At 43.7% G+C, this 26,993-nt stretch overlaps 1 protein-coding gene across 2 annotated transcripts in view; it reads right to left on the reverse strand.

The window, feature by feature from the left end:
• The window catches only part of LOC101938455 (ligand of Numb protein X 2-like), a 50,102-nt gene extending 38,082 nt beyond the window's left edge, over nt 1–12,020 (reverse strand). The window contains exon 1 of one of the 2 annotated variants that reach the window (XM_065557258.1): nt 11,803–12,020. The gene's annotated coding sequence lies outside the window, so the exon portion shown is untranslated. Of the gene's footprint in view, nt 1–11,455 lie in introns of both variants that reach the window. The other variant, XM_005291768.4, reaches the window with a different exon arrangement.
• Between the last annotated feature and the right edge of the window lie 14,973 nt (nt 12,021–26,993).

Genomic DNA, 26,993 nt, shown 5'->3' on the forward strand with positions numbered 1-26,993 from the left:
CCAGGTTAGAATTTCTGGAGGTAGAGGCCAATGCTAGAACAAAGTTTGAGCCTATCTTTTTTCCATATGTAAACTACAAACTGTCTAAAGCTTTCCCCAATATCTTAATTGAATGAGGGGGAGAAAAGTGAAAAGCAACTCATCATTATGTAAAACTTCAAAATTCTAGACAGTAGAAGCAGAAAAGACCATTGAATTATCCAATCTGCTACCTTCTGCCTGTTTACAGGCAGAAGAGCATTCTGACTTTTAAAAATAAATATTTAGGATTGTATTCTGTTCTCAGTTACACCTATGCAATTCCACCAGCTTTAATATGGTTATGTGGATGTAATTCAGGGAGGATTTTGTCCTTTCATGTAAGAATTTTCTTGTCTGTTTCTTACTGAATTTAGAGACTAGCAAAAACAACAAAACTTGTTTCCCTTTCCTCTGTTTTCTTCCAGCTGTGCACTTTCTTAAATTTGCTAAGATAAGGTCAGTCTGAGCCAATATCAGAAATATCAATAGCTTCTATAGAACCATTGTTACCCTATGCTGTGTGCGTGCATGTAAATATTTACACTGTGTACACGTATATATTTATCTTTAGTTTCTTCTCCTTTCTGGTTAAAGTTGCTGAAGTGACAACACAGGAGACAGAAGTCCTCTTTTTATCCACAAAAACAGGGCAGCAACAGCACACACTTCCCCAGACTGTCACCTGCCAATACTCCTCAAGTTTGCCTTGACAGAATACACAAGAGAGGGAGGATGTTTTCTCTAGGCCTATTAATTTCTTGCCCTTTCTCCAAGACTGCCAACAAGGTGGCCAGCTGGCAACAACTGTGCGGTTTCTAGTCACAAGGACGCACGTATATTGCATTTATTTCATACAGGCTACAGAACACCCCACCAGATGGTAAGAACTTTTGGTTGCTATCAACTGAGCTGCTGGATTCAAACAGGATACTTCTTCAGACTAAGGCTCGCAGGGCAGGGACTGTCCCAGTCTATTCCTTACCGAGGACAATGTCAGCACATAACAAATTCTCCCTTCATCTATTATGTAGGGGTTTGGAGCCCATTGCAATCTGAGCCAATATAGTTCCTGGTAATGATTCACTGCAGTTCTAATAGATGCAGATTAAGGCCTAGCATATGAAATCTAGCTGCAAAAATGCAAAGAATCTGGTCAAGTTTTTTCTAAAAAACAAAACACAATAGTCCATAGGAAGAATTAACTGCCACTGAAAGATATTTTAAAGAATAAGCCTGCTCTAGTTGTCAGAAAAAAATAAATCTTTATGAATAAAATACTGCATGTCCAATTATAAATTAAAAAAACTAGAAGGGACCTCCTGGATCTAGTCTAGCACTTCCCCTTCCGAAATAGTTCCTTGCATGGGTCCTGATATTGCAACTTTTTCCACATGAGCAGTCCCTCAAATTCATATGGAGACACTTTGAACTCAGGGGGATTCTGTGCAGGTGCAGAGATCCACCCACACAAAGCCAGTTGCAAAATCAGGGACATAAATCAAGACTTCAATTCTATCCCTGGATTTTTTTTCAAACTCTGTTTACTAGTTTCCCCCTTTAGTTTCTAAATGTTGCCTCCAGATTCTTCCCTGACCACCTTAGTAATTCTTACTATTCAGGAACTGATGATCACTTACATCCCCTCTATCACTTCTTCTAAACTCTACACATCCAGTTATCTCATGCCTTTTAATACTCTGGTCACTCTTGTAGCCTTCTTTTGGACTATTTGAATGTTTACGGGGGGGGGGGGGGGGAGCTTGCCAGGTGTTTCCATATTTTGTGAACCCACTGACTCCTGTGATGAGACCCCATGTGCCAAGTTTCAGTCCAGAACAAAAAAAATTGTCTGAATTACAAACCCTAGATAGCAAGGTGATAAGTATAACACCTGGCAGTCCCTTAACTATTACAGGGGTGGCACCACTACAATAATCTGACCAAGAACAGGCAAACAAGGGGAGGGAGGTTTGTAATAACCGACAAAACACACTGACACCTGTGAGTAAGACAACAGCTGCAACCACTTTGGAAAGACATACAAACCAGGATAAAATGATGTGGTTTAATTTTCTACAGCTTTAAGTAAAATTGGTGGAGAAATTTAGACAATGATTTCTTACTGAAACAAAGATTTTGTGTATGAGAGTGTTGCGTGAAAATCTGATGAAGATAGCAGGGAGCACACAATGAGTAACAGAAATGTCAAACGGTTTTTGTCCCCTTCTATCAGAATAATTAACTGAGGACTCTACCATCTCCAATTTGTAAACTTGCCCCATTAACTATTTTTAGCAAGCTTACAGAACTATACATCATCTGTAGCATAACTTTCAGTGCCACAAAACCAACAGCTACTTCAGTAAGTGGGGAAGGAACTTTAAATATTTCCAAAATTATTACACACTGGTCAACATTTTTAATTTTAAAATTATTGGGTTCCCATTTTAAATGTAATATCACACAGAAGGTTTAATCAGCTGTGCTTGCAGCACACACTTTAGAAATCTGAAGATAGAGAGAGGCCTGTTCGGTTAACAGATTCATTCATGGCATTGCTAGAGACATTATCCAGCTGTTTCTCCCTCCCTTACAATACCTGTTTCCCAGGCTTTAAAACATCCCCTCCACACACACCACCCTCTCTGCATGGCTTAATGGAAACAAAAATCCACTTTCCTTACTGATTTCCCCCCCCTCCCCCAAGCATTGGGTACATTGGACCTGATTCTCCACTCCATTATACCAGTTTCATGCCATAGTAATTCCATGATTTTCTTTGGAAAGCCTGTGTAATGGAATGGAGACTCAGTGTGGGATTTTGTTTTTGTTTTTTTCTTACTATTGCAGGACCACTCATGAGCTCAGGGCTTCAATCATTAAGGGTGAGGTTCTGTGCAACAGTGTAGTCAAGGGTAAACACAGCTAAACTGAGTTTACCCTCTTCTCATTTGGGGAATATGGAATTTAGATTAGTTTACCCACTTCTTTTTATGCCACTATGTTACTGGTGCTGCGTCTTCGGGTACGTCTACACTTTGAGCTGCAGGTATCCTTTCCAACTCAAGGAGACATTCCCATGCTATTCTGATGAACCTAATGTGCTAAAAATAGTATGTAGCCATGGATGTGTGAATGGCAGGAGGGGTTAGCTGCCCCTGGTACATACCTAGCTCTTGGATGGGATTGTGCTCATGGTGGCTAGCTGCTCACACTGCCACAACTACATGCTATTTTTAATGCACTAGCTCAATTGGAGCTAGCACAAGAATGTCTACTCAAGCTGGAAATCACACCTCCAGCTCAAAGAGCAGATGTACCCTTAAAGGTACAGCACATACCTTTTGGGCTCCCAGTTATCTATGATAGATTTAAGCTACATTGGGCCCTTCCAACTATGGGCTTCTCTGGGGACATCTGATGCCACCAGCGTAACTTAGACAAACCCGGGGTGTTGTCAGCCTCCCTAGGCTACCAGAAGCTCCACAGCACTGCATGCTATGGCCCTGCCCCAGGACACCCCCATGCTAGTGCTGTCAAGGGAATCCTCAGAAGCCAGGACAGACTTTTAGTGGTCTTCCACAGTTTGTACACTGAGGAAATCTTCCCACAGGTGGATATAGGGCTTTATGCAGCTCTTCCCCTTTCACCTGGCATAAAGAGGCCAAAAAGAGGGTGAAGATCTCACTTTACATTTCTACTTTGTTTGTTTGTCCCACTGCAAAATAAGTAATGCCAAATACTTCACTGCCGTTTCAAAGAGAAAAATAAAGACCAAAAAGAATTGCATAGCCACATCAAACAAAATAAGGCAGGATTATTCCAGCTAAACAGCAGCCCTCAAACGTTCCTTCTAGACATCTTATGCTAACTTTTCCAGAAAGACACTCTTGATATTACTAAGTGAAAAAAGTCTTAACTCTGACACCTCCCAATTTGCCACATAATCATGTTGTCCTCTCCCTTGTCCTTTCCTTTCTTGCCCATGATGTTGTCATCTTCTGTTTTATTTATAGGCTCTTCTATTGCACTTATAACCATAGCATCGGAATATGTCCTATATAAATGAATTTAACCTCCCTTTGAGGTAAAGGAGCATTTCTCTATTAATTATATTGAGTTTAATTGGCTCTGCACAGGCCCATGCAGTTTTCTTTGTAGAAATGGGGCTCTGGATGATTTAGCTCTGAAGCAGGGACTCCATCTTCCCTGTATTGCAAATAACAATTCATGTTTATAGTGCTATATAAGAAGAATTTTACTTTATCTCCTTTTCCTCTCAATCATAATTGAAAACTAGAAAAAAGTCCAGCTAGAATAGATGTGTCTTGATTCTATGCCTCACCTCTGGAAGTTGTGGTCTATATGCAACGCTCAATAAAAACAATAAACTTTAGGCCCTCAGATAGCTAACTATGCCATCCCTACTTTAAGCAGCTCATAAAATGAGCGAGACTGACTGACTATTTCAGACTACAAGGTGTGAAGCAAAACTGAAACAATATCTAGAGCAATAAGTGTCTTCTCATCAGCTCCATTTTTTTTCCAAATATTATCTGAAACCTTTTATTCTTCCTTGTTTGTCAACAGATAACATTTCTCTGTTCCCTCTATTTCAGGGTAGATCTATACTTGTCTAGACGTGATAAATCGATCCCAGATCGATCCCGGAAGTGCTCGCCGTCGACGCCGGAACTCCTGCTCCATGAGAGGAGTACGCGGAGTCGATGGGGAGCCTGCCTGCTGCGTCTGGACCCGCGGTAAGTTCGAACTAAGGTACTTCGACTTCAGCTACGTTATTCACGTAGCTGAAGTTGCATATCTTAGTTCGAAGTGGGGGGTTAGTGTGGACCAGGCCATAGACTTATAGACTTTAAGGTCAGAAGGGACCGTTATGATCATCTAGTCTGACCTCTTGCACAACGCAGGCCACAGAATCTCACCCACCCACTCCTGTAACAAACCCCTAACCTATGCCTGAGTTACTGAAGTCCTCAAATCGTGGTTTAAAGACCTCAAGGTGCAGAGAATCCTCCAGCAAGTGACCCCCGCCCCATGCTGCAGAGGAAAGCGAAAAACCTCCAGGGCCTCTGCCAATCTGCCCTGGAGGAAAATTCCTTCCCAACCCCAAATATGGCGATCAGTTAAACCCTGAGCATGTGGGCAAGACTCACCAGCCAGCACTCAGGAAAGAATTCTCTGTAGTAATTCGGATCCCACCCCATCTAACATCCCATCACAGACCATTGGGCATATTTATCTGCTAATAATCAAAGACCAATTAATTGCCAAAATTAGGCTCTCCCATCCTACCATCCCCTCCATAAACTTATCAAGCTTAGTCTTGAAGCCAGACATGTCTTTTGCCCCTACTACTCCCCTTGGAAGGCTGTTCCAGAACTTCACTCCTCTGATGGTTAGAAACCTTCGTCTAATTTCAAGTCTAAACTTCCTAATGTCCAGTTTATATCCATTTGTTCTTGTGTCCACATTGGTACTAAGCTTAACTAATTCCTCTCCCTCCCTGATATTTATCCCTCTGATATATTTATAAAGAGCAATCATATCTCCCCTCAGCCTTCTTTTGGTTAGGCTAAACAAGCCAAGCTCTTTGAGTCTCCTTTCATAAGACACTGTATAACAACTCAAGTGTTCTGCATAAAGAACACTATTCCAGCTAAATTGCACTTTGAGATTACTGTCAAGTTAAAACCCAATTCTTTAAAATAAAAAAAAAAAAGTATAATTCAGAAATTCTTAGTGCTTTATGTCCATAGATCTCAAAGCACTTTAAAAAGGTGGGTGAGCACATTCCTCCTGTTTTATGGGGAGGGGGGAGAGAAACTAAGGTACAGAAAGGATGAGTAGCTTGCCCAAAGTCACATAATGAGAATAACAGTCAAAAAATAGAACCTAGGTATCCTGACACCTATGAACCACAATGCATTATTTCTGTTAATAAGAACACCTAATGAAAAGGAAGACTTACTCTTTGCATTTCACCTAGGTTGGACTGTGCAGTAGATTGATCAGTTTCCTTTTTGTTTACAGTCTATTCTCTCTCACAATTAACACACGCCCAATACTGCAATGTTCCCTGGGACCATACAGTCACAAATAACCCCAAAACTTCTAATTGACTTTTAAATGTCACTTACACACCTCTGGCAAGATCAGCTGTATAGCCGTATTGTGGGGTTCATAACACCTACATTTTACCTGTACATGCCCAGAGGATGCCCTTTCAATTGGTATTTAAGGGCACTCTTTTTTTGTTGTAGCTTTCGAAAGTCAGACAAGTTCTAACACTAAAATTAACAAATCCTAGTTGCCTGCAGAAGCCTTGGTGTCACTAACCAAACAGACTGAGCAGAGTTGTCTGCATGGGAGAAGCCTAACCCCCTGTGTGAGATGCCCCCAGCATTGCTGCCTAAACATCCCTCCCACCTGAGTCCTAAGGAGCACACTTGCTGACTGGTGGCTGTCTCCCCTGCAGGTCCCAAATGCAGGTGTGATGCTCCTGGCATAATTTGCAGCTGGTAGTAGTTACTGACACCTAGATATTCTGTTTTGCTGCCCTGTTAAAATTTGCTGTTTTGCCTTTCTCCACCCTCTGGTCCAGGGGTAGCAAACTTTGACAGATGGGGGGGCACTCCCATCACATTTACTATCATTGTGAAATCTCTATTTTAAACTTGGACACACAAAAATATTTTAGTGATTTAAAAAAGCATTCTACAGAGTTAAACTTCAGTGCTATTGTAGGTAAAACTCTGAATGAAGGTGTTATTTCTTTACTAGTCTCTTTCCATTGCAGTTTAGGTCTGCATAAAAAACAGTGAAAATACCAGACAGCATTGTAAACAGTTTTGAATATGTATGAATACCTTTTATATACAAGCTATTAAGCAGAAAATCCACCTTGTTCTGTATTACAGTCTCCCCACCCCATTGTCACCATTACACATATTGAAAAACAAGTTTTCAAAGCAAAATTTGAACTTCTGTACTTTGCCACGTACACGCATTTCTTGTGTGATCATTCCTATGATCTTATTTCAGAGATATTTTCTCAGGCCTTTTTATCAGTGAGGAAACTGAAGTGCCTTGTCTTTCTTTCTTTCCTTGATTTTCTTTTAAACCTCAGGACAGTTTATACACCTTATCTACTCTGAGATTAAAAAAACACCTTTGTAAGCAGTGAGGAAAAGACCTAAAGGCTGGATTCAGAAAGGAACTAGGCATTGTGGTGCTGAGTGTTGCAATGCCCAACTTTTAGGTGCCTAGACTATAAGCCACAAATCCAGCACATTAAGCAGGGAAATGCCAAACCTAACCAATGTGAGATGCCCATGAGGGATGTATCCTAAACCCCACCCTGCTCTGAGTTCAGAGCCTAAATGGAGGCTGCAAGGAGGCACTTATCTCTGCTAGCAATTCACAACCAGGAATCCTTCTCCTGGAGTCAGGCTGTTTAGGCACCTAAACTAAGCAGTTTCTTTGAGAAAGAACTAGACAGGCACACAAAACAGCAGCAGGAGGTGGTGGTGATGTCACTGCCTTCTTTATAACTTTTAGCTCAGTGTTTAGCACACTCACCTGGGATGTAGAAGTCCCGCTGTTCAAATCCTTTCTCCCTCTCTGCCTGAGGGGGGGAATTGAACTCCCCTCTCCAACATCCCAAGCCAGTGCTCTAACCACTGCACTAAAAGTTATGTGGTGGGTGAGAATAGCGCACCCATCTCAGCCAGTCAGATTTTGAATGGGACCTGATCCCGTAGGTAGGCTTTGAGCATGCCTACTAGATCAGACACTATACATAGGCATTCACCCACCTGTCTTATCTCTCCTGTTCGTGAATCGGTCTGGAGCATATGCAGGAGATAAGCCTAGAGTAAGGCAGCAATGCACATGCTCAGAAAGGCAGAAACTAAGGCAGCATGGGCACTTCAACTCAGAAAATGTAGGTGCCATGTGAATTTAGGTACTTACAGAGTTCGTCAGGAGTTTTGTGAATCACAGTGGAGCCTAAAACTGAGGCACTTAAATCTGAAGTTTAGGTGCTTAAGTATCTTTGTGAATCTAGCCCTAAGTCTCTATAATGTGGCCATACTATGGAGTGTACATGCCTGGCTAGTTCAGATCTTGCTAAGAATGTCATCCTCCCTCTTTCCAAAACATTTCTCCATATTGTCAGCAAATCTATCCCTTACAGCAGACACATGCATGCTCTTGCACTGATCAGCCACTGATGTAAGGTGGCTGTTTTAAGCAAACATAACATTTCCCCCCTTAAGCGCTGATTGGCTCAGCTATCAGATGAGTAAACAGGTAATGACCTTCCAGGTGTGTTACCTACAATGAAAATATCCTATACAGCTGCAGAAACAAATGCAGAACATGTCTAGTAACTGCCACACCCTGTTTGTGGGCCAGGTGATCAGCCCAGCACTCTGCACCTGTGCTGAGACACAACATCACAATGTTTTAAGTGAGCTGAAAAGGGCAGACAGAAGGAGTGAGATCAGCTTAAATTTGAATCTTAAACCACATATCAATTTTGGTCTTATAAAATTTAAATCTCTGTGAAACATTATAAAGGCTTTTCTACATAGGCAGGGCCGGCTCTAACTTTTTTGCCGCCCCAGGCAAAAAAGAAGAGCGCCGCCCCGCCGTACCGACCCCCCCCCACGAGTGCCGCTGAAATCCCTGCCCCCCCAGCACCACTCCACCTGAAGACCCGCCCCCCTCCAAGCACCCCGCCGCCTGAAGCCCCCACTCCCCTCCGAGCATCGCACCGCGCCAGCCCCCGCATCCCCAAGACCCCGCCCCCCTCCGAGCTCCACGCTGCCCGAAGCCCCCGACCCCCCTCCGAGCTCCACGCTGCCCGAAGCCCCCGACCCCCCTCCGAGCGCCGCGCCGCCAAATAAAAAAAAATAAAATAAAAAATTGAGCGCTGCCCTGCCCCAAGGTGCCGCCCAAGCACGTGCTTGATCGGCTGGTGCCTGGAGCCGGCCCTGTACATGGAGCAACCCTCAGGAAAGTTAAGATGAAAAGAAGGCAAGCAGTGGAGCACTTTGGACTTTTGAAATGTTAGTTGCGCCTGAAGTATACAAAACTTTTAAAATGTTCAAGCTAGATCAAAGACGTGATGCTTACTAATGTTTTGGGGAAGGACTCCTGCAATCTTCCATGATTGCTCTGACTGCCATTGTCAAAACTAAGGACACCTGTCTGGAAGTAAAGAGCGTCCCCATAGAGGTTTAATGTGCTATAATTTATGTGCATTAAATTCACACCTTTAGTGTGTCCATGTAGATGCTTCCTTAGTAAGTTAAAAAAAAAAAAAAAAAAGGGAATAAGGGAAATTGGGGGCACTCTTTTAATTTTTTTAGTTTAAAATGCTTTAGTCAGTCTTCCATAACATCCACAGAAATTGCAGATATTCAGGGGCAATTACCTCCAATGGCAAAGGAGCAGTGTTTCTCCTATAATCGCTATCAGAGTTAAAAGAACAGGAGTACTTGTGGCACCTTAGAGACTAACAAATTTATTAGAGCATAAGCTTTCGTGGGCTACAGCCCACTTCTTCAGATGCATATAGAATGGAACATATATTGAGGAGATATATATACACACATACGGAGCTTATGCTCTAATAAATTTGTTAATCTCTAAAAGGTGCCACAAGTACTCCTGTTCTTTTTGCGGATACAGACTAACACGGCTGCTACTCTGAAAGCTATCAAAGTTGTCAAACCATGAACAACATCTGCATCAGAGTCAGTATTATAGTCTGTCTTCTGAATGCTAAGAAAGTGTTTTTACCGCAGAATAACTAACATGCATTAGCTATCCCACTGTAAGAACATAGGAGACATGGTACTGTACTTTCACCAAAAGGCAAAATAGGTGAGGTAAGCGCTGTGCTCCCCTCCCAAATAATGCAAAGGAGTGACAGAATAATTAATTTTAAAAAACTTCTTCGATTTTGGCAGCACAAAACAGTAAACTTGTCAGAATGAAGCTCATCATTGAAATGACGCATAACAATGTCGCATATAAGAGGACATAAAATTAAAATGCAATTAGAAATATAAACAATTCAGTAGAAAAAAATGTATGCAACAAGCGAAATAATAGAAGAGTAAGTATGTATTTCAGTGTTTGCAGGATGAAGGATTACTTACACAAATAAGGATCTGTAATAAATTTTCAATTAAAGTGTGTGTGGGGGAGAGGGGAAAAACCATGTCCAAATGGTATTGAATATTATAAGAATGTATTAGGTATAGGGATTCTTTTGGAGAGGTAATAATACATGCATGTAGCTAGTGCACCCTAAAGCCTCTTAAAACAAAAAGGCAAGAACCACTGAACATTTATTTATTTAATTTCATAACTTTAGAGTGCATAACACATTTTTTAATTCTTGTGGTTGTCAATCTTGGTTGTGTATCTATGTTTAGTAAAAATTATAGTAGAAATTTGCCTTTGCAAAGGATTTAATAAAAGATAGCATAGTATCCTTAGGCCAGATTTTTAAAAGGTATTTAGGTGACTAGTGGGATTTTCAAAAGCATCTAGGTGCTTTCAACCTGGCCTTTAGTGAATACTTGGGAACAAAAGTTATACACACAAGCAATGACATGTGAAAAAGCACTAGAATGCTGCCCAGAGAGGCAAAATAAATTGACAAAGGCAATCCCATTGGCAGATCAAAGGAAACTGAAGGAAAATTTGACACCAACCCAGAAACTCGGTCAGCCTTTAAGTCTTATAATCCTAAAGAATAAACTTGCGTTATAGAAGAACAAAAATGTAGAATTAAAAGTTGTAATTACAAAATCACAATAAAAACAGGAACTGTTTATACTAGAAACAATGTGACGGTATTGCGGAAACTACTAGCAACTACAAATATTTTCAATTATTATTTGCTATTAAAATATAAATTAAATAGCACACTGCCATTCCTCTGCACCATGTTTACAAAGGTACACGATGAAGAGTAATAAAAACAACAATTTAAAAAGTAAATAAAGGAGACCCTACAGTTACAGGGGACTGCCTGAGTGGGACTTTCCTTGTCATGAGAACAGTGAGCCAAGCCAAGTCTGTCAAATAAAAGTCTTTATTTATGCAGCCACATTAACTAACTGAGAAGGGATTATTTTAAAAACACTACAACGATGTATGTCAATTACAGGGGGTGGGGGGCAGCGATCTGTAAAATATTTTACCCAAGCCAGGTCCCTTTCGCAGCTCGGCACAGAATTGCCCTGTGCCTCTCCTCCCCCACCTCCGCAACCAGTTCCCCCCATATGGGCCACCTCCCTGCCCTGGGCCGGGCACCAGACGGGGAGCCCCTGGGACCCTCCCTCCAACAAGCCCCCCCGAGGGGGGGCGCAGTCGCTGCCGGGCTGGGACTCACCTGGCGGCACAGGCGGGGTCGCCCCGTTCCGGCCGGGCTGTGGCGGAGCCAGCGGGGCGGTGGCGAGCGCGGCTCGGCCGGCGAGTTTCCGGGCGGGGGAGAAAGTCGAAACCCGCGTAAGGGGAGGAGGCAGCGCAGCCGCTCAGGTGTCTGCGTCCGGCCCCTGCTCCCGCCTAGCGACGGCTCCCGGCCCCTCCCCGCCCGGCCGGGGGCACCTGGCACCGTGCTGCTGCTGCCGCCGCCCGCTCCCCAGCGCCATGCCGGCACCCTTCGCTTCCCCGCTCTCTCTGCCCAGCCCCGGGCACGCGGCACCCTGGGCTCCCCCAGCTCGCGCCCCGCCGGGGTACCTGACAGGCACCAACTCCTGCCCGCGCGCACCCGCCGGCCGGCCTGGCACCGCGCGCTCAAACTTGGGCACGGTGCCCCTCCCCCTCCGTCGGCTGGTGTCACTTTCCGACGCGCGCACCGCTCGGACACACCCGGCGGAACAGCCGGAGCACCTGGCGCGGCCAGCCTGAGGGGCGGGCCCCAGGCGCGGAGCCCACAGCTCGGGTTTTCCTCTCAGCCCCTGTCTAGAGTAGGAGGAGAGACGGCCCAGTCACCACTCAACCTAGCGTCTCTCCCTCTGGGGGATTCCTCTGCCACTCCCTGTCTTTCCTCTCTCCTGGCAGTTGGCAGCCAGAGGGGAGAGGGAGATGTGCCCTGCAATTATATCCAGGTGGTTTGCTGCCCTGTGCCTATGCAAATACCACTCTGTCCAGTCTCCCCTCCTCAGGGAAGGAACAGAATGTCATTACACTGCTGCCACTCCCAAAAATGTGCCCTTTTATTATCCTGAATGGAAGAAAGAAGATTGGCCTGAGACCATAGAAAGCCGCTGCACACATAAAATGGGGGCCCATATAGTCTGCATGACAGTGTGAAATCCATCCCCACTTTAAATCCTACTTCCATTGTGGGGAGTCAGTAATTGGCCAATGAATAATGCATAGACTGAGAAGCAGTTGGATGTCACTGTTCAGCTTGTATGAGTCTGGCCAAATGTAAATAAAAATTATACGTATTTGGGCTGTATCCCTCTCCTCCTTCCTTCATATGTTGCTTGTCTTCTTAATCCCCAGTCCTTTCAATGGGACTGTTTGTAGAGCGTAAAGTTAAACTCATGCCAACTAAGCACCTGTCATTTTTGCAGGTTGGAGCCTTAGAGTTAAGCTGTTTAGTACAGGGATTGTGTCTTCATGTCTGGGTGTGCGGACAGTGTTCTAGGGTAGTGGTTCTCAACGGGTCCCCAGCCCCTTGGGGGAGCTATGAGGAGGTTTCAGGGGGTCTGCCAAGCAGGGCCAGCGTTAGATTTGCTGGGATCTAGGGCAGAAAGCCCAAGCCCGAGCCTTGCCACGCAGGGCTGAAGGAGCCAAGCCCCACCGCATGGATGGAGGGGCTGTGTTGCTGTACAGGTCTCCTGGGTGGCTGGCTAGCTGGTGGAGGGGCTGGGGCTGTGCAGGTCAGCCATGACATGAATGAAAAAAAAGTGACCATGACATGTGCACGTGCTTGTCGAAGATACCCCTCACGTCCTGACAACTATTGATCAGCACCAGCAACAAGATTCAGACTGAGTAAGTAAACCAAAAATAATATTAACTTTTTTATTTTTGTACCTATATTATCCTTTTCTTTTTTATATTCTGTATGTATCTGTTTAACTGTATGACTATCAGTTTAATACAGTTTTTAATCTACTGGATATGCATAAAAACAGTTGTGGCACAGGTGGGCCATGGAGTTTTTATAGCATGTTGGGGGGCCCAGAAAGAAAAAGGTTGAGACTGCTGTTCTAGGGTATTCTCCAGGTGCCTAGCACTGGCTTGATTTAACTTTTAAGGTTGTCTCTAATCCTGCCTCCTTGATTCTTAGGCCATCATCTGATATATTTAAACTACCTATGTAAAAATTCCACCAAATACTGTGAAAATGTATGAATCCTTTAGCTTTTTAAGATTGGGAAAAAGGTGATTGATTGGCATATGCCACTTTTACCCAGCTGTACTCAAAATACTAGATGAAAGAGAAGAAAAAAGAGGCTCTTAATAAAGCTGGTTGAAAAAATGCCGAACAAATTTTGTAAATGACCTTTGCTGAAATTTCAATTTCTTGACACCTTTCAGCCATACTAAAAGTTGGTCATAAACAGCAACATTTAAAAAAATGTTCATGGAAGTTTCTGAAAATTCAATAATTTTCAAACAGCTCTTGTTCTTAATTTGGTGACAGAGCAAATCCTAAAAGTCTGTGTCTATACTAGCCAATTTTGTGATCATTTGTCAGCTCCAGGGCAGCTGTATCATTGTTAGTAACAATACAAACTCTAGTGTAGACAGGGTTCTGGGGGTTCCAGTGTTGTGCCCTGGAAAATCAGAGCAGGGTTTCAGGAGGCAATGCTGGAAATGCCTGAATCGTGCCTGCATTAGCACTGAAGAACTGGCACTAAATTTGCTAATGTAAACCCTGTCAAAGAGACTAATCCTTTAACAACCACCAGTATTACCACTCTGCTACAGTAGGTTTAGATGAGATTTAGGAAAAAAGACGAGATCTAGGAAAAAATCTTGCTACAGAGAGGAAGGATAGCCTTTTAATTAAGGCACAGACACCCAGGAGATCTAGGTTCGGTTCCCAGCTCTGTCACAAACTTATTGTGTGACCTTCAACTGTTCACTTAATCTCTCTGTGCCTTGGTTCCCCATCTGTTAAAATGGGGATAATACTGCTTACCTCCCTGGCAGGACAGGGTTATGAATGGGAGGTTGTTGGGAATATTCCAACAAAATGGTTTTTTTATCTGACTATGCCAATTGGTTGAAACCAAAATGTCTCACAGAAATATATTGAAAGGTTTCAGAGTAGCAGCCGTGTTAGTCTGTATCCGCAAAAAGAAGAACAGGAGGACTTGTGGCACCTTAGAGACTAACAAATTTATTAGAGCATAAGCTTTCGTGGACTATAGATCTTCGGATGCATCCGAAGAAGTGGGCTATAGTCCACGAAAGCTTATGCTCTAATAAATTTGTTAGTCTCTAAGGTGCCACAAGTCCTCCTGTTCTTCTTTTTGAGAAATATATTGGTTTCAGAGTGGTAACTTTTGTCAAGCCGCAGACTGGATTTTGACAGAACCCTGCCTGGTTTTCTGCCAGCTCACTTGGCAGGCTTCTGGGGAACTCAGGCTTTCAGGGTCCACAGCTTCAGGGTAGCCCTAACAAGTGAGCTGCCCCGGTGCCAGGGATCCCAGAGCTTCCAGGGTCCCTGGCTCCATGACAGCCCGATCATGCAGCCTGCTCTTCAGCCAAGGACCCCAAGGCTTTCAGGTTCCCTGCCACAGAGTTGGGATCCTGAAGTCTGAGTGTCCCAGTTTGAGATGGAGCTCTCAGGGTTTCTATGTTCCCTGCTTCGTGGCGGGGGATTCCCCTTACTCAAGGGCAGCTGAAAATTAAACAAAAACTTTTTCAAAGTGTCAGAATTCCTGTGGAATGGAAATCCTGAGTTTTGAGCAGCTCTAGTCATGTGGTTACATTCAAGAATTTATCAGAGATTCTCACATAACACAGAGATGGATCCATAGTATACAACATATAATGAATGTGAACTAAGACCCTTCCCTCTTTATCTTCAGAACATTTCTGCGAATCCACCTGTTCCACAAGGTATGCCAGCAACAATCTTTTGTTCACCAAACTGTACCCAAACTTGTTTTTTTAGATTGTAAGCTCTTGGGGGTACTTTTTGTATGGGTCGAATGAGAAAGCTGGTTTTGCAAAACCACTTCTGTCAGGTTTCGGATCTACAAAATCAGTACCTGGGGAAGATCTGGGTTTAATTTTATCTGAAATACCAACGTTCAAGGGGATAGAGAAGAGCAGTTCACGTATAAAGCTCTGGTTTTGGTGTATTTCTGTTTTATTGTTCAGCAGACTTACCAGTTGCAAGGCACATGTTTAGATATCTCACGATATACATAAATGAGTTGATTTAAGGCTGCAGCTTGCCCCTATTACCCCCAACCCCATTTTGTGGATGTTCTGCATGGATCAGTATCTGGGGTGGTGGAGTGGCTGAAGGAACAGCCATTGTCTATTGCATCATCCCACTGCACCCCAAACTCCACAGAGCATCCCATCTTAAGATCATCCTACAACAATTCATGTTCTGTCTAGGCCCCATCACCATAGTATTGAAGTGGTCTAAACCACCTGTGAAAGGGCCTTGGGAACAGAGGCCAGTAGTGATCCATGGCAGCACAACTCCAGGAACCATATTGCCTCATGAGCTGGAGAGACCTGTAGACACTGCGGAGGCACGGAGTATCTATAGAAACATAGAATTATAGAAATGTACGGCTGGAAGGGATTGCAAGAGGTCATCTAGTCCAGCCCCCTCCATTGAGGCTGGACCAAGTATACCTAATCTGCCACCACATGCCCTAGAATAAGGAAACCTTGTCTGTGTTTGCCATGGCTCAGCTCCCCAACTCCACCAGCCATGGCCAACACAAGCACTCCTCTCTAGGCATTGTCAGCCCTACCGTTACTTTACAGGTTAGCAATAGGCATACTCCAACTCTTGTGCCCTCCTAGTGTCTCCCTTGAGTGTCCAGCCCCTGGTCCACTGGACACTCGCAGTATTCACAAATTCACTGCTTCTAAAGAAACAGTACACCCAGCTAACTAATTCCACCTCAGATCACCATTCCACTTAACACACAACACTTAGATGTTTATAGTGAAATCAAGTATAAGTTATTTAAACAAAGCAAAGAGATTCAAATAATAACAAGTAGATATATTGGGGTTGATCCTGGGACCGGTTTTGTTCAACAGCTTTATTAATGATCTGGATGATGGTATTAATTGCACCCTCAGCAAGTTCGCAGATGACACTAAACTGGGGGAGAGGTAGATTGTTGGAGGGTAGGGATAAGGTCCACAGTGACCTAGACAAATTGGAGGATTGGGACAAAAGAATTCTGATGAGGTTCAACAAGGACAAGTGCAGAGTTGTGCACTTAGGACAGAAGAATCCCATGCACCGCTACAGCTGGGGACCAACTGGCTAAGCAGCAGTTCTGCAGAAAAGGACCTGGGGATTACAGGGGACGAGAAGCTGGATATGAGTTAGCAGTGTGCCCTTGTTACCAAAAAAACCAGTGGCACTTTGGGCTGTATTAGTAGAAGCATTGCCAGCAGATCGAGGGAAGTGACTGTTCCCCTCTATTTGGCACTTGTGAGGCCACACCTGGAGTATTGCATCCAGTTTTGGTTCCCCCACTACAGAAGGGACGTGGACAAATTGGAGAGAGTCCAGCGGAGGGCAATGAAAATGATTAGACATCTGGGGCACACGACTTATGAGGAGAGGCTGAGGAAACTGGGCTTATTTAGTCTGCAGAAGAGAAGAGTGAGGGAGGATTTGATAGTAGCCTTCAATTACCTGAAGGGGGGTTCCAAAGAGGATAGAGCTAGGCTGTTCTCGGTGGTGGCAGATGACAGAACAAGAAGCAATGGTCTCAAGTTGCAATGGGGGAGGTCTAGGTTGGATATTAGGAAACACTATTTCACTCACTAGGAGGGTGTGAATCACTGTAATGGGTTACCTAGGGAGGTGGTGGAATCTCCATCCTTAGAGGTTTTTAAGGCCCGGCTTGACAAGGCCTTCGCTGGGATGATTTAGTTGGTGTTGGCCCTGCTTTGAGCAGGGGATTGGACTAGACGACCTCCTGACGTCTCTTCCAACCTTAATATTCTATGATTCTATGAAATAAATGATTACATATAAAATAAAATCATAACATATTCTAGAACAGTGTTTCTCAAATGCGGCCACCGTGGCTGCATGCGGCCACCAGAGGCTTTTCTTGCCGCCACAGCTGTCTGGGCAGTGATTGGGAGGGCAAAGCATTGTCTGCAAGTAGGGGTTGGGCCCTGGCCCCCTCTGGAGCCACAAATGCTGGAGGAGCAGACAGCTGGTGTGAGTTCCATACCTTCCCGTGGGCAGTGGGGCTCAGGCTTCTGGCTTCAGCCCTGGCTTCGGCCACGTGGCAGCAGGCTCTGGCCACTGTGCTTCGGGCTCACCACCTCCTTCATCGCTTCTGGCCCCCGTTGCCTCCCCCAGGCCCTGACCCATCCACCCCATCATCCCTGGCCCCCAATGCCTCCCTACCCACCTCTCCATCCAAGGCTTAATTTGTCCCCCAGCTTGACAGGGCTGAGTAAGTCTGCTGTGAAAAGTGATATTTGTATGTTTGTTAATATCACTTTTCACTGCCTCCCAGCTAGCTAACAAGTTTGGTGCTGTGAAAAGTGATATTAACAAACATACAAATACCACTTTTCACAGAAGCAGATTTACTAGCTAGCAATTCTATTAAAAAAAAACCAACAACCAGTAACCAAAAAAGCAAAAGAAACAACAACAACAAAAAAGACAAGAACATGCAAAACACCTTATTTGTATTTCTATTCTGATTAGGTCCAGTAAAGAATAGCACCGACTGTATGTTGTTATTATTGAGTGTGCAAAAAAACCCCACCCTATATAAATAAATTACAATGATTTGGACAGGTATATAGGCATTTTTTTTTTCCCTAAAGTTAGTTAATTTTTTTGGAAAAACTGTCATAGCGGCCACCAGCAAGAGTTGGTGGCCACACTCTGAGGCCACCAAAAAATTTGTTGAGAGAACCCCTGTCTAGAATGTAGACTTGATTAACTAGAATTTTTCATGTCTTGTAGACATGCAAACTCCCTGCAGCATTTTACAGCGAGGCTTGACTGTGATCATCCTTTCATGAGACCAACACACTGTCAACTTGACTCCCAGGTGAAAGTATGTTTCTTTGCCTTCCAAGATATACAGGTCCCATCCTTCGTCTTCATTCATAAACAGGACAGTCCCCTGCTGTTGAGTTTCTTCCTGTAGATTTTTCTCTCTTATAGATTTTGCAACCTTTTGGTTGGCAGCTGGCTCAGTATACAAATAGGCCTCCACAGTGAGGCAGACAATACACATACAACCAGACAGGGAGATAAGCATCTGTTACCTCCTGTCTGAAAGGAACATGTCTAAAATATGTCACCTGCTGATGACCTGTCTTAACTCCAAGACTTTAAGAACATAATTTTCAGTAGAGATACATTACTTCTTAAATATTATCTGTACACACATTTCATAATGATTATGATGACCACTGGGCTACTGGCTCTTGGTAGAGACTTCACATGCCACCCTTCGGTGAACTATTATGCATATATCTGACCCAAGGGATTCCAGTAAAACCCTATGCATCTCCTGTGTCTTCTGCCAGTTGGAATCAACAGGTCCCTGGGTCACACCATCCCTAATAGGTGTTTGTCTAACCTTTGTCTAACCTGTTCTTAAAAACCTCTAATGATGAGGATTACCTTGGCTTTCACAGATCTCATGAAATATCTGCAGTTGTATGAGAGTGGATTTAGGGGTTTACGAGGACAAACCCCTGTGAAGTTCCATGAGGGACCAGCTCTTTGGAATTAAGCCATTGGACACTTCCATTAGTCGGAACTCCGTAGAAATTTTTATCTGCTATGAGGATACGTTTTCTGTATAGCTGACAATCTGATCCTAGATACTGAGATGCGGTGAGAGTTAATGATATGTATGCTGGAATTTTGTTTGGTTTGATTTTGGAATAAGAGTGTCCTGCTGAGTCATGATCACAAATTGGCTCAGTTGTTCACTGTGGGATACCAGTCCCACTGTGGCTATGTCTTCGTTACTGAGTTAACCTGTTATCTACATTTGAGTTCATTCCTCCCAAGTTAGCGTAGCTTGAGTGAGGGCGGCCACTCTGCAAAATAACACTCAGGCTGCACAGAGTAATTGGATTACTGCACAGAGTGATTGTATTAGTGGCTGATGAGTTATGGTAACTGGAGCGGTAGCCTACAACCAATGATGGACCAGCCAACTTGAATTAGAAGCATAGGCGCAGACCCCGTGAGTGCTCCAGGGCTGGAGCATCCACGGAAAATAATTAGCAGGTGCTTAGCACCCATAGGCAGCCAGCTCCCCGCCACCCAATGCCTCTCCCCCGCCAGCAGCCCTGCTAATCAACTTCTCCCCCTGCCTCCCACCCGCCACAGATCGGCTGTTCTGTGGCCTGCAGGAGGCGCTGGGAGGGAGGAGGAGGAGCAGGGACGGGGCATGCTCTGGGGAGGGGGCAGAAAGAGGTGGGGTGGGGGCGGGAAGAGGTGGGGCAGGGTGTGGCCTTGGGGGAAGGGGGAGTGGTGGTATGGGCAGAGCAAGGGTGGGAAGAGGCAGAGTGGGTGGGGTTTTGGGAGAAGGGGTAGAGTGGGAGCGTGGCCTGGGGCGGAGTGGGGATTGAGCACCCCCCGGGGTAGAGAGGAAGTCGGTGCCTACGGTTAGAAGCACCACCCCACTTGACTTGTGGGTTTTTATGTTTGGATGGGACTCAAGTTAGGAACAACACTCAAGTTATAACTTAACTCTGCAGTGAAGGAAGTCCCTCTTAATTCAGCAACTCTGTCCCTATGTAAATCATGATCAAACAGAACCTGCTCATCTGCATATCTTCCTCATTGGCCTCTCTTGCAGCTACTTGTTGGTCTCCATTCCCTCATGCCATCGACTATTTTAAAAATCAGAATTCTTATAGAAAACTTTAAAGAACAAATCTGCTCTGGCTGCTGGCTCCCCATCTGCAGTCATAATCCTCCATTTGTGACATCATAATAATTTCCATGCTGATAACTGTGATGCTACAAACAAAAAGATTACAGACCAAATTCAGCCCTCATGTAACCAGGTGCAATGAACCCCTGATTACACCAGGATTGGATATGGAACTGCATAGTATAAAGAGGATCAGATATATTTATAAGGAACCAAATAATTTGCACGGCAATGGAATGTTTGTAATAATCCTTCACATGGATACAATATTTCACAGGGAGATTTAAAAAACAATGTAGTGAAATTCAAAATGGAAGAATAAAATAGATAAAGTGTATTGGGAGGAGTGGGGAAAATAGCCAAATTGAAGGGAGAAGCAAAGTCAGATCTCCCAAAGGTTTAATGATTAGTTTAATTAACCTCGAGTTTTCCTATCATCATCTTGTGGGAATGTACAACAACTTGGATATTTCATCACAAGGAAACCCAAACTTCCATCCAGTCCCACACTGCAAGAATGTAAACAAGCTTCAAATAAAAATGATTCTGACAAGTGAGGAGTGGGGGTTGTCCCAGGAAATTACAATTAGGTGTCTTGGGAATCTTCCTTTACTAGAAAGTGGGGGAAAAAATTCTGATAAAAGCCCATGTGAATGTAGACACCGCTGAATTGATTAATCCAGAGTCACGCATATGTTGGTCAGATTTATTCTTTCAGCTAGTGCTGCAACCTTGTTCATTTAGCACTGTTTTATTACAGATTTGCTACAAATTAGCTCTATGTACAATGCATACAGCTTCTATGAAATGCAGTCACTTCTGGGGAAGGGAAGTAGTGGAAGCCTATTGCTTGAGACGCTAAAAAGTAGAGTGGACAAAACACTAGAAAGGTTAACATAGAAAATCATCTTGCATTGGCCAGAGTTGACTACAATACCTTTTCCATCTCCAACTTCTATTATGCTTTTTATTGTTAATATTATATTACATTAGTTATTAGTGCTGGAGTATTTGGGCTGATAGGTCTTTAAAGTGTTTTCATTAGAAGTAAACGGATTGATTCTCTGTTTATAGAAAAGTATGTGTTGGTAGATAAAGGACATCTGGCTTCTCTCAGCAGAGGAATCCATCTGGCTTTTCTCAGTGGAGGAGGAAACTATAATATTTGCTGTAAGCCCTCATACACTTAATTATAAAAACTGAGGCGCATAAAATGAATAGCTTGCACTAGATCCTTCCTTAGCTTACTCCAGTGAATAATTTGGATGGCTCTTTTGTAATTTTTAAGTGATGCTTACTCTTCAAATGTAGCAACTGCTTTTTAATGAATATTGATGAAGTATAGGAGAGTTTGGACAGTGATTTCAATGGCCCCTGTATTTGGCCTATAATGCTGTTATTGTTACATATTTAGGACTTGATCCTGTGCAGTGCTGAGGACCCTTAACTTTCCTTAAAGTAAAGAGGTATTTAGCACAGTGTCGCCTAAAGCATTCGGAAAATAGCGTCCATTGCCTTTCTCCCATTTCCATATCTATTAGCTGGCATTAACTATATTTGAACCAAATTCAGGATGTAATCTGTGTAATGGTGCCCCAGTGAAGTGCTACTGTTATATCAAATATTGAGGATTATTAATTAATTATGCATGTCTGGGTTACGGAAGTGATCATATTATGGTATGAGTGGGTCAATGGCTAAGGGCCTGCTTCTGTCAGACGATGAGCACCGCAGTTCCCATTAAGTTCTGCTGGTACTGAGGGTGTTATTACTTCCGAAAATCAGACTCTAGATGGGTAACCGAAAGCTGACCAGTTTATAAGCCTCTTCAAATTTAGTTATTTTTCTCAAGAGGCAGATACATGTTGCGCTTATATACCAGTTCCACCTGCTTTGTGCTTGTTTCCTCATTCCTCCAAAGGATGGATGGGGAAATGCATACATAGCTTTCATAATTGGAAATTCCTCCAAATACTTGGTGGGTGCATTCTGTATAATTGACAGAATGACACAAAGAGTTATAACAAGATATATAGGAAGTAAATGCAGAAAGAATTTAACCCCTAGCCTTATCTGTTCTAAATCATACAAAACTAATTCTGTTAACCTTTTTTAAAAAAATGAGCATTGTGAGTGTATTAGACCCCAGAGTCCCTGAACTAGTGAATATTTTGCTGCTTGGGCTGAAATTTCTTTGTGAAACCAGCTGCTAGGACTGGCCTTCAGTGTAAGCAAACAAAAGGCTAGTTTGGTTCCTGCTCTTTTTGTAGACTCTGCAAATCATAGGCTGCTCTATCTGCTTCTCTACAGCTGGCACAGAAGGGAAAGTTACTCATTAGGTGATTTCCTGCTACTCTCCCCAACAAGAGGCTTTTCCTCAATCTGAGACCCTAAAAATAACAAGTGTCCTCTGTCCAGTTTGAGACTGTACCAGCTGGCTTCACTTTCTCTTATGGAGCAGGAGTTGCAGGCACCACTATATCCAATTTGCACCGCTATATCCCCCACTGCAGGCAAACTTATCGCCACTGACGTTTTGCAGCCTGGGCAATGAGTATATCAAGGCCTTGGAGTCTAAAGCATGGAGTGATATTTCTGGATTTGTGTTCAGGTCTTGCACATGATTTCAGGGTAGCGATGGGCCAACTACATCCGTGTAAATCTAGCGTATCCCCTTGACTTCAGTTTGTGGATTTGCAGCTGCCATTCACTTTGACCTCTCTGAATGTTAGTGGATGCTCTCTGAGTGACCATGAACACCAGCTCCTTTCCAGTGCCACAGGATGTACTGCTTGGGTAATTTGAATTTCAGACAGATTATTTACAGAACAAAGGGGTGTCTCTTTTCTGTTTGGCCACACACAATGGCACTTTTTGTTTGCTAAAAAGACATTTGCAATCAGGAAACTAAACCAGAGACTTGGTGAATACCACCTTAGAAGAACTGCGTCTTTCAAAATAACAGTTCTTTCTGACTGTAGTGAAGAGTCCTCCAGCTATACAGATGTGGCATTCTCCTATCATAAATCACGTTGTGCAAAGATGAATCCAAGAAATTACTGTGTCAAATCTTATGAAGAAAAGTTAGCTATCATCAAGGGATGATTGTATTTTGATAGCTATGTAAGAAATAATCAAGGTACAAAAATGAAAATCCTAGAAACCACAAAGGGTTTCTATGTCTTCTTGAATGGGTAGGTTACACCCACCAATTCCTCATCAACTGATTTGTGGAGAAGATAATGGGCCTTTCATCCCAACAGATCCCAAATCAAGGTACAATCACCATTTTCCTAAGGAGGAGGCCCAGAGAGAGGACTCCTTCCCAGAAGGGCACCTGTCCCAGCATGGAGAGGATAGTAGAGCACAGGGTGCCACATAGGCATGGCTTAGCTTGGCGCACAGCATGCAGAGGGCAGATCCAGCTGCAGACAGGTTTGCGGGGTTGCAGCCAGGGAAGGAAGCTCTGAGATGTACCAAGCCCAGGCCTCTGGTACCATGGCAATGCATAGAAAGTGCAGGGGGAGGTACCATGCAGCCCTGCAGGCCCCAAGCACTCCCACTCCCTGTAGCAAGTCCCAGAATCCAGGGTGCTGGGGCAGCAGGCTCAGGGAAGTGCCAGACTCGGGGGAGGGATAGCTCAGTGGTTTGAGCATTGGCCTGCTAAACCCAGGGTTGTGAGTTCAATCCTTGAGGAGACCACTTGGGGATCTGGGGCAAAATCAGTACTTGGTCCTGCTAGTGAAGGCAGGGGGCTGGACTCGATGACCTTTCAAGGTCCCTTCCAGTTCTAGGAGATGAGATATCTCCATTAATTATTATTATTATTATTTTATTTATAGAAAATGTATTCATAGGAATTTCTCCACTGTCAAGTGAAATACAGCCATCTCTAGGTGGGAGATAACTAACATACAGCAACACTCCACAACACATTAGGACAGCAAGTGAAGAAGCATCCTACTATCTGGGGACATTAGACAGAATGGAAGTACCCACTTTGGATTTTGGCCATTTCTGCTGTGGTTTATAACTACTAAAAGTTGCTAGCACACTTGTGGCAGGGCCATAAATAATAATTAATTATAATAATAACAGCACAAATTGGGAAGATTTGAAAAGATGCATGAGAGCTGGCTGCAAGGCTCATCAGGGAAAAATTTACCATGGAGCCAATCCCACACTAGGTTGGTTACACCCAGCCAATTATTCTTCAAAACACTATTTAGGTGAAGTGACATATTTCTGATAAGTGACACATTTCTTCAGCCTGCAACATAAAAAGGAAAAGTCATGAGGAAAACTGAGATCCAGCTGGTAATTAATATGTGCTGCAGCAGGATATCCAGTAAATAGGATTATATATCAACAAGATAATCTAATAAAAATTAATTCTGTAACATCTCTTGAGAGACAGCAAAGGAATAAGAGGTGTAGCCATTGAAAGTCCACTTGTGCCCTGACAAGTGATGCTCTGAACATGCCATTGTGTAGTTCAGTGTTACTTGCCTTTCACTGACTCCAAGTCAAATTTGTTCCATTTCCAAGTCAAAAGTTTAATTTTGCTAACTTCCAGTTAAAAGACCTGCAAACTCTCCCAGGAGAGATGGAACTTGTCTTTATGCCTCTTACAATTTCCCTAGCGATACAGGGAAAGAATAGTGTTGTGGCTAACACACAGGAGTGACAGAAAATTAGGGTTCCATTCTCTGCTCTGACACAGATGTGTTGCATGATCTTGGGCAAAGCTATTTGTGTCCCAGATTCTGTAAAATGGGGATGATGATACTCTCCTACTTGCATGGACCACTATGATGTTAGTATTTGCAAAGCACTTGGAGATTCTTGGATGGCGTACATGATAGAAGTGTAAAGCTCATTATTATTATTTATTAGAGCTGGGAAAATAATGTAAAGCAATTTATATGACTATTTACTCAAGTTTTTAAATAAATTCTGTCACAACTTGGCCCAGTTTCTCTTTAGACCATTACCAGTCTGTTGTCAGTGGACTCACCACTGAATTCCATGTGCTTCTAAGCCAACGGGGTCTAGGAAGAGACAGGCAGAGGTGGCTCCAAGCACCAGCGCACCAAATGCGTGCCTGGGGCGGCAGGCCATGGGGGGCGGCCTGCCGGTCGCTGTGGGAGTGGCAGTCAGGGAGTCTTCGGCAGCGTCCCTGCGGGAGGTCCGCCGGTCCCGCGGTTTCAGCGGCAATTCGGCGGCAGGTACACTGAAGCCGTGGGACCGGCGGACCTCCCGCAGGCATGCCGTCGAATCCGCGTTACCAGCGGACCTCCCGCAGGCACGCTGCCGAAAGCCACCTGCCTGCTGTGCTTGGGATGGCAAAATACATAGAGCCGCCCCTGGAGACAGGTCACCGTTCCAAGCTCTGGTTCTGGAAGGCACACTCCCAGGCTCAGACTCCTTCCTTGGGATATGGGAGTCCACAGTCCTGCTGCTCCCAGACTCCTGAACTTGTGCCTCAGACCTTCCCAACCCACTCTAGTTGCTTTCATAAGCTCCCTCAAATTTCTACTTTGGCTGTGGTCCGCTTTGGTTTCTTCGTTTAACCCCTGAAGGAATCTAATGGAAGGATGGCAAGGAATACAGGCTTAGCAAATGAATTTCTTAACCACGGAAACTTTACTCTTAAAAATCACTAGAGAGTCACAGATCTTTGAAATAGCAAACACCCTTATACCTTGCCTCTCCTTCTATGAATCCGAGGTCTTGTCAGGGCTTCAGGCTAGGCAGAGTCCCCCCTGACAGTTCTTCCATGTGGCAGTGGAGGTCCCCCCATCAGAGAGAAGCACCAGATCCTTTGTTAAATAGTCTCTTTCATTTTTTTTGTCATGAGCCCAGGCTGAAAAATTCCAGGCTCTTCCCCCAGTCAGGTTTCTGCGTAGCAAGTTGATTGCTCCATGGGATTGGGCCAGCTGTTGAGACAATCAAAGTTGATGTCCTCATTGCTCCGTGATGGCTTTTCAGTCATAATAATTCAGCTAGGTATCAAGCACCTTTCCTGGGCCAAGCACCTGTCTGGAATGTATTACAGCAAACTGCCTTGGAGGCATGTGTTCAACACCAACACAAAAAGGATGTCCAAACCCAAAATGGAGGTTACAATACAAAATGGAGTTCACAGTTTGACCTGGTCACATCCTAATCCATCACAATTTCTTTAGCATTTTTTGTGTTCACTTTTCCTAAACATTCAAGTCATCAAGTTTTACCGACACAAATATTGCAGAAACCAAAGTTTATATTTCTACTTACTAGTTTTCAAAACAAGTGATTGGATATTCATCCCAATCAGGGAGCAGAGAGGCAATGCTTTGTGACTTATTTGACCCATCATAAAGAAATAACAATGCTTAAATTTCATTTATTTATGAAATATGAAGAAATTTTGTTAAATAAGTTCTAACAGTGAGTTATGGATATTCTGCAAGCAGAAAAAAGAAGCTATATTTTCCATCTTACTAATTGTGAATAATTTTTTCTGCTCTATTTATTAAGATTTTGCAACTGGAACTTAGCAGACAATTTTGGCAATCATATATGAACCAGAGGTACTGAGCACCTACCATTCCTATTGACAATGTCCCCCTCTCTCAAATTAGATGCACTAGTGCATACAATGGGACAAATCTCTAAGTCTGTATTCAGCAAAATACCTATTGATTTTGCACTAATATGATTATTAAGACAGCGGGTGCAAGCAGACAGACATATAGCGGGGCATTAATTAATTAAAAAAAAAACAGAACCTGTTGCCCCTCAAAATTAAAACCACTTCCTGGGTCATGGCAT

The sequence above is a fragment of the Chrysemys picta genome, chromosome 9 (genome assembly GCF_011386835.1).
Source record: "Chrysemys picta bellii isolate R12L10 chromosome 9, ASM1138683v2, whole genome shotgun sequence".
Lineage (NCBI taxonomy): Eukaryota > Metazoa > Chordata > Testudines > Emydidae > Chrysemys > Chrysemys picta.